Source organism: Phocoena sinus, chromosome 20, assembly GCF_008692025.1.
Source record: "Phocoena sinus isolate mPhoSin1 chromosome 20, mPhoSin1.pri, whole genome shotgun sequence".
Lineage (NCBI taxonomy): Eukaryota > Metazoa > Chordata > Mammalia > Artiodactyla > Phocoenidae > Phocoena > Phocoena sinus.
In genome coordinates this window covers 37,334,857-37,343,787 of record NC_045782.1, presented here as the reverse complement: position 1 = coordinate 37,343,787, position 8,931 = coordinate 37,334,857, and positions in this window count along the sequence as shown.

The following is an 8,931-nucleotide window of genomic DNA, read 5'->3' as shown; positions in this document are numbered from 1 at the left end:
AGAGGGATTTATTACTTGCAGCAAGTGGAGAGCACTAGGGATCTTTCCCAAAGCAGTATCTCCCCAAACAGCAAAATTGGGTAAGAGTTTAAGCTAAGGGTACATGCATATTCATGAAGGGGTCTGAGCAGAGAAGTCAGCATAGAATAGGGACAAAGGTCAACAGAGTTCAAGCTTTAGTTGATTAAAGACAAGAGGGTCAGAAGATGTCAACATCATCATCCCTTAAGATTCCAGTTGATCTGATGAGCGCTTGACGGGGGAGGGTGGGGGGCGTGGGGGTGGTTTGAATTCGGGGTTTGAATTCTGCAAAACAGCTCAAGAAAGTGCTTCAGGCCAATCTTTACCTTTGAAACAGAACCTGGAGTATTTACAACTGATTTATTATCTTTAATATTGCTACTTATCTTGCCTGATAACAGTTTGTTCTTTTGTTCCCTTAAGATCATTATTACCGAGACCTGTTTAAGGGCAAGCACTGTGACCAGACTTAGATCGCAAAATGACTTAAGCCTCAAAGGGCTTCTCGTGTCAAAAGGCTGTATCTGGTTCTCTTTCTCTGGGGACCCCCCTACCCTATCAGCTTACACTTCCAGTATTTTATATACTTATATATACATTTTTTTAATTTTAAAATAGTATAATACCACACACATTACTTTAAAATAGACTTTTCTTCTCTCTCTTTTTTTTCCCTTCTTTTTATATAGTAGACTTTTTAACATAGCACTTTTCCAGGCAAAATTTGACATGACCCAAACGTAATCACTAAAACTGGCTTCATGCCGGGAAGGACACTGGAGTTGAAAATCTTGGGAAAGACACAACTTGTTGGGCCTTGGTGTCCTTGTCTGAAAAGTGAAGAATTTCTTGCTATTCTCCTGCCAAAGTCTTTTACTGGATGAAATCTTGTCACCATGTTACATCCTAAGGACTCTATGTAACAGTCCCTGGTTCCACATACCCTTAGTTTATACATCTTTTTATTCTCGTTTGTATATTTTTCTCTGACTGCCCTATAAAATCACTTGAATCTGCCTTATTATTCTGGCTGGCAATTTTTGTGATTCAGCTGACTAGTCTTTAAACATGAAGAGTCAAAAAAGAAAATACCCATCTTTTCCATAAAAAAAAATGAGGACAAAAGAGAAGATAAAAAGTCCTCAGTCTGTGGGCTTTACTCTTAGTATTTAAAGAAATAAATGCACAAAAGTAAAGGACAAATAACTAATTCAATTCAACCAATTATGATTTAGTCAGAAGAAAAGGTAACAGACTTAGGGACCAAAATAAAGCAGCATCAAGAGAAGATGAGAAATATATCAGAAGGATGGAATAGGATTTGGAAATGCCAAGGAAATCAAATTAGAAAGGAAATTACTTCGTCTAAAGAAGGGAATTTAGGGCTTCCCTGGTAGCGCAGTGGTTGAGAGTCCACCTGCCGATGCAGGGTACACGGGTTCGTCCCCTGGTCCGGGAAGATCCCACATGCCGTGGAGCGGCTGGGGCCGTGAGCCATGGCCGCTGAGCCTGCGCGTCCGGAGCCTGTGCTCCACAACGGGAGAGGCCACAATAGTGAGAGGCCCGCGTACCACAAAAAAAAAAAAAAAAGAAAAAAAAAAAAAAGAAGGGAATTTAGAAGTAGCTTTAATTATTTTCAATTATATAAAAGATATAAGCCAACTATGTGTTTTCTCTATCAAGAACCAACAGGAAATTGATTTAGCCTCTTAGATTAATTTGGACATTAAAAAACTGTTCACTGGGGCTTCCCTGGTGGCACAGTGGTTGAGAGTCCGCCTGCCGATGCAGGGGACACAGGTTCGTGCCCCGGTCCGGGAAGATCCCATATGCCGCGGAGCGGCTGGGCCCGTGAGCCATGGCCACTGAGCCTGCGCGTCCGGAGCCTGTGCCCCGCAATGGGAGAGGCCACAACAGTGAGAGGCCCGCGTACCGAAAAAAAAAACAAAAAAACAAAAAAACTGTTCACTAAGGGTTGGGAAATCAGAAAGTAAAATGTGGAAAATATGCTGACTTTTTGTACAGGGACTGCTGTTGTACTCTGACATCTGCTCTTCCCTTCTTATATAGTAATAGAATTCCCTATTTTTTTTTTTTGCGCTACGCGGGCCTCTCACTGTTGCGGAGCACAGGCTCCGGACGCGCAGGCTCAGCCGCTCCGCGTCATGTGGGATCCTCCCACACCGGAGCACGAACCCGTGTCCCCTGCATCGGCAGGCAGACTCTCAACCACTGCGCCACCAGGGAAGCCCTAGAATTCCCTATTTTTAAGCTGGGCACAGGGCCCTCCAAAATATTTCTCAGTTAGGACTGACTATGTTACTAAATTCTGGCCAAATCCATGTCAATGGAAGAGTCTTTGAAGTGTCAGGGAGAAGTCCCTTCTACCTCCTTTCCTCCTTCCTGCTGACTGGAATGTGAATATGATAGCTTGAACTCAAGCAGCCATCTTGGGCCATGAGGTGGGAGCCACAGGTTGAGGATGTGGAGCAACAAGATAGAAGGAGCCTGGGTTCCAGATGATTGTAGAGCTGCCACACCAGTCCTGATTACTTATCTCAAAACGTTGTTTATATAAGAAAAATAAACTTCTATCTTGTTTAAGCTACTGTAGTTTGGAGTTTTCTATCACTTGAAGCTTACCCTAATTTTAAGTGCTATCTTCTTAAAACCAGAATCTAAGGAAGTTTATCCTCAGATGAATATACAAAGTGCTCCTTGCAGCACTGTTTAATATTAAAAAATTGGAAACAAACTAGTGATGCTGAACCAATTAAACAAATGTACGGTATATCTTTATAGTGAAATACCATGTAACTAGTAAAAGGGGTGATATAGATCTATATTTATTGGCCAGGAAAGATTCCAACAGGAAGGAGATGTACCAAAGTGATATCAGTGTTTATCTCCAGGTAGAAGTGTTAGGTTGATTTTGGGGGGGTGGGGGGGAAATATGTATATTTTTACATTTTTCTGCAATAAACATTGATTTCTTGTAGGAATTTAAAATTAATATTTTTAAGGAAAAGAAACCTGTATATTGTTTTAATCAAAGAAATTTGTGGAATTTCGTTACCTAAAATTTTTGTGTAATGTTACAAGTAACGAGCTGTTTTTGAATACTATAGATCAGCTCTCCTCCTACTCTGGAATTCAGGGATGAAGATATAATTTGATCACTCAGCAGCAGTCAAAGGTAAAGGGAATGATATTTTAGGCTTTCATAACATAAAATAATAGTTAAATGCTCATTTTATTAAGTAAAAATAATTGCAACAGATTTTCCCTCCCACACATGGCACATTTGAGAGTCAATTTACATATGGATCCTTGCAAAATTCTGAGAAACAACTAAAACAGCACTAGCACCACCTAGGTTTGGGTAGGTTTACATGTGTATATGGGGATGTAGAAGGGCAGCGAGAGAAAGACCAAGTCAACTAACTCATCCCTAAATTGAGTTCCACTGTTACAGCCTTCAGAGAGCTCACAATCTAACAGGAAAACTAAGAGTTGTACATAATTAACCATGATTCAAGGCCGAATGAAGTGACCATAGAGAAGTACCAGCAAAGAATGAAGAAGGTTCAAAAGAGGAAAAACGTTTCTCACTTTAGGGATTTTAAAGGGTTGAAAAGGAGGAGGTGGCCCTCGAAATGGCCTAAGTCAGTATATCTCAACCTCGACTGTGGATTTTGTTAAAATACTGTTTCTGATTCAGTAGGTCTGGGGCTGCATTTGAGTTTCTGCATTTCTAACAAGCTCTCGGGTCACTTGGTTCATCCAGGGACCTCTCTTCCAGGAGCAAGGGCCTAAAGGCTATCTTAGGAAGTCAAAAGGTAGAGTTGGAAGAGACCTCTCCGAGCAGAGAAATCAGTATGGGCAACAATACCAAGGTGACAGCAAAGGGTTCAGTTTGGGGGAAATAAGGCTGGAGACATAGAATTTGGCCACATGTAAGCAGTCCTTGAAGGCCAGGTTGGGAAACTTTTATTTAATTAAAGGCAATAAGGAGCCACTGAAGGCTTTTGTGCAAGGGAATTATATAAGCAGTAACTACAGTTCTCATATAGAGCCCTAGAAATAAAACAAGCTTAATAAATCAACAAATATTTGAAGTTAGCAAATTCAGAGACCATCAGTAAATATGTCTTCAATTTTCACCCACTGTTTATGAATACAAAATTAAGTATGGGGCCTTGGAAGGGACCTATGCAAGTAGGAGGCTCTGAAGCTTAATTTTCCAAAGGCCCATAGTAGCTCCATCTCTGTGTCTGTTGTTCTTTCATCTGTGAAGGATACAAAAGAGATATACGGCATCTCAAGAAGTTTACAGCCTGGTTTAGGAGAGAAAGCATACTTATTGAAGAAACAAGCTTTATGCAGGGTGTCCATCTTAAAGTGGGTCCTGGAGGAAGATTTAGAAAGAAAGGAAGTCATTTTTGATGGAAGGTTCAGCACAAAGAGTGGGGGTGAATCTGCTGAAGAAGAGACACCTCCTCCCATCCCTCTCCCCCTTCCCCCCCATCCTCGCTGAAATAGCAGATTTGATTCCTGCTACATGTTACTCCAGGATGGGTGCTTGTGACCATGAGCCACAAGAAGACAGAATCCGTACTTACCCTGCAATTAACACGGGGCTTGGCAGAAAATGAGCACGGATCATAAATAATGAATGAACCAATAGAGGAGGAATAGATTATAGAGGACATTGAAGAAATGGCAGAGGGATTTGAGTTTGATGTGGCTGACAAGGCAAAGTCACCATAGGTTCCTGAGATGGGGAATGACAAGGTGGACACACAGTACTTCTACCTAAATTAGATTGTTAATCCAGCAGACACCTGGCTGAAATCAGCAGCACTGGGCCCAGCTGACCACTCTCGTTCTTGAAGCACTCCCTTTCAAGCCTTCTCTGTGACTACATTCTCTCCTGGTTTTCTCCAGTTTACTCCACTAGATACTCCTTTTCAATCTCCTTGGAGAACTTGTCTTCCTTTTCCCAATCTCTGAAGGTCACTATTCTTCTATTGCAGAAAACTCTTAAATTTATATATCCAGCCAAGATTTTTTTCCTCCAACCTCCAGATGTAGTTCAGCTGCCTCCTTGACATCTCCCTTGGATGTCTCATAGACATATCAAATTTACCATCTGCAAAATTAAACTTTTAATTTTCGGCTAAAAAATCTCCTCCCCACTGGCATATCACAGTAAATGGGATTACCATCCACTCACTTATTAAAGTTAGAAGCCTGGGAATCATCCCTATCTCCTTCCTTCCCCTCCCTCCCATATCCAATACATCAGCAAATTCAGTTACTTTTAATCCCCAAAATATATCTCAAACCTGTCTCTCCAAGGCCACCACTCCAGCCCTGCACAACATCCTAACATATCTTACCTCTTCTACTCTCACCCACCTCGTTCATTCTCCACATAAAAGCCAGAGCAATCTTTAAGTGTAAATCAGATTGTATCACTGCTTAAAACTCCTCCATGACTTTCCATGACACTCTGAAAAAATCCAAACTTCTCATCACTCTGTACCTTGGTATCCACTAGGCATTCATAGCCCACAGCATAGGGGCTAAGACCTTGTCACAGACCTAATAAAAAATGCTTGAGACAGGGGAGAAAAAAAGGAACTGGCTCCAAAAAACCTTTGTAAGTCAAAATTAATGAATATTTGTAACTGCATGATATATGTCAATTAATCCTAAATTTCATCTCAACCTTTATGAAGTTATTTATATATTTTATTTTACTGAGGGGTGTGGGTACATATTAATTTCTTGGATATAATGTGGAGTGGGTCCCCAAAAGCAGGAGTATAGAGAGCCTTCCGGGGGTCGAAAATGGCCCTCATTTAAGGGCCTGCACATCCCCATCTATGCTGCCTTCTCCACGGTCTCCATGAGGTCACTCCTAATTGCTCACTAAACTCAACCAGCCAGCCTTGCAAATGCCTAGAACATACCAAGATCCTTCCTGCTGTTCCATTTTCTCCCAGCCCTTCTCCTGACTGGCTCCTTCTCCTCCATTAGTTCTCAAATTAAATGTAACCTCCTGAAAGGGACTTTTCTGACCAGTCCATCTAACATAGGTGCACACTCCCTACCCCCAACCTTCTCATTGTCTGTTGCCTTATTTCCTCCAAAACACTGCTCTCCATCTGCAGTTTATTTTGCCTGTTTATTCTATATTTCCCATTAGATTAATGAGCTCCATCAAGGCAGGAAACTTATATATCTTGTTCTCTGTTGTATCTTTAGGGCCTACTCCAGTGACTGACCCAGAGCAGGTTTCAACAAATAGCTACTGAATAAATAAATGATTGAGAACTTAATCTTTAAGGGAGGAGGACCATGCAAGGAAGATTTGTCTTGGACCCCATCTTGAGATGCTGGAGGCACTCACCCTCCTTTGATTCTAGGCACCCAGATAGGTTTAAAAAGGAACGTTTGGAGGTTTTTCCCAACAGAAGTTTTCATGAAAGCTCTTGTAACCTACCCTCTTCTGGGTCGGGGGGGTCGGGGTGGGGGGAGGAATTAAACACCGGCGAAAAACTAGGTTAAAGGGAAAGGAAGTGGTTTGGAGCAGATGTGTGCTGCGCCGGGTTGGGGCTCTTCGTTTTGCACCCTCCCCTCCGCGTCTCTAACGGCTCCTTCCCTTCCAGACGGCTCCCACCCTTCCTCTCATCAGCCTGAAGCAAAAGATGGCTTTGGGCTAAGCTCAGGCTCCCAAGGCCTCATCCTCGTTAATTATTCATGGTGTAGGCGGGCACTGTGGGTGTCGTTCTTTTAAATATTCATGAGAGGCGGGGCCGCCCGGCCGCTGTGGCTCCTGGGAGGGTTCTAAAATATCCCTGAGGAAGGAGGGTACTATGGGAGCCGAGGTTCTTGCTATTCATGAGGGGGCGGGGCCTCCTTCCCGAAGGGGCTCCTGGGAGGATTCTAAAATATTCTCGAGGCCAAGGGGGCGCCTGGGAGGCTGGAGCTGACACGAGCCGGAGCTTCCCTCTTCACGGCGGCAAAACCTTGAGGAAATATTTTTTTTAAACATTAAGAAATTTGAGGATGGTAGGGCAAAACGATTAAGTCCCATTTTCCTGTGACCCTTTAGCCGAAAAACTGTCAAAATCTGTGGTAAAAAGAGATTTTTTTCCCCCAATGCTTTCTGGAGATAGTTTCATCTTTACATGGGCTGAAGAGGGTCAAAAATGCACCACAGTGTGGTTTGACTCTATATTAACCAGTTTCTCTTTTATGGCCTCCCTAGTTTACCTCTTTGGAGATGTTTCGGGCTACTTCCCGAGCAGATGGGGGTGGGTCTCTTCAAAGGATTTTCTTAGGTTAAAACAAAGTAGAAATCCTAGTGAATTGCTGTTGGACGGTTTTCTCTGAAAAGGGGGGGAAAAGTTCATCCAAGAGGGCCCTCAAAGCCTTTCATACGTGGACAAGAATGAGTGGGGTGGAGTAGAAACATCATCTTTTTTTTTTTTTTTTTAAAGCAGAGGTCTTCTTAGAAGCCCATATGATTTAAATTTACTTATTTATGGCTGTGTTGGGTCTTCGTTTCTGTGCGAAGGCTTTCTCTAGCTGTGGTGAGCGGGGGCCACTCTTCATCGCGGTGCGGGTGCCTCTCTCTACCGCGGCCTCTCTTGTTGCGGAGCACAGGCTCCAGACGCGCAGGCTCAGCGGCCATGGCTCTCGGGGCCCAGTTGCTCCGCGGCATGTGGGATACCCCCAGACCAAGGTTCGAACCCGTGTCGCCTGCTGGCAGGCAGATTCTCAACCACTGCGCCACCAGGGAAGCCCGAAACATCATCTTATTAGGATTATTTGGGCTCGTGATTCTCATTCTCTAGAGGGCTGAGAGGAAACCAGAAATAATTTGGAATTACACCTTTAGGGTTTTCAGGAAAGCCTGCTATCTCCCCCAAAACGTTCAGATCTGAGGAAAATAAAGAATTTTAAGAGGAGAGTTCAGTTTTAGAAGAATTTGGGTTATTGTGTTTTAATCCTCTCAGAGGTTTAAATATATATATAGTGTGTAGTTAACACACTAAAGTCCCCTGGGTATTGGGTGTCAGTGAGTCTCTGAAGAGCCCACAGGCCCCCACCCAAGTCCCAGGTTACCTGGTCCTCAGAGAAACAGAACAAATCCTAGGCCAGATGTATATTTTCCTATAATGAAAATGATTTAAAATGCCTACTGTGAAAAGTTAAAAACAATCTTATGGATTAAATAAATTAAGATTCTTCCATTTGATGGAATCCCATGCAGTTCTTAAAATATCAGTACATGTGCTTGCAGAAGTGTATCTATTGGCATGGAAAGAAATTACAATTCTAATTACAGTTAAAACTGAAAAAGCAGATTACAAAATAGTGTGAACAGAGATTCCCTCTTTTTTTGTAAAAATGAAATGTATATGTAAAATTCTGAATGATAAACCAAAGTGCTTAATTTTAAATGTTAAAAACCAAATGAATTTAATTTTCTTCTTTTTGTTTTGCTGTATTTTGTAAAATTTTGACAATGCACATGTTACTTGTGTAATTTTAATGATTATTTTAAAATACCTGCTAAATTCAATGCTCGTTGAATGCTGAAGCAGAGCGCTATGTATAGTATGGTTTTAAAGGAGGTTCACAGTATGCTTTTCACTAAGCACTAAGTTTCTTGGCCACATTTTCAAATATATAGCTGATTTTAAATTGATATAAGTTGACATGTAACCTTTTAGATGAATAAGTAACAATGTGATTTTTAGAAATTTTCTGACAAAAGGAGAAAATGCATTTTCGTCAGATATATTTGTAACTCTTTGATGAGATGTCTTAGTGGTTCCTTCAGAAACAAGGAGCCTTAGATTGGAGTTGTACTTATGCATATGTACCTATTCA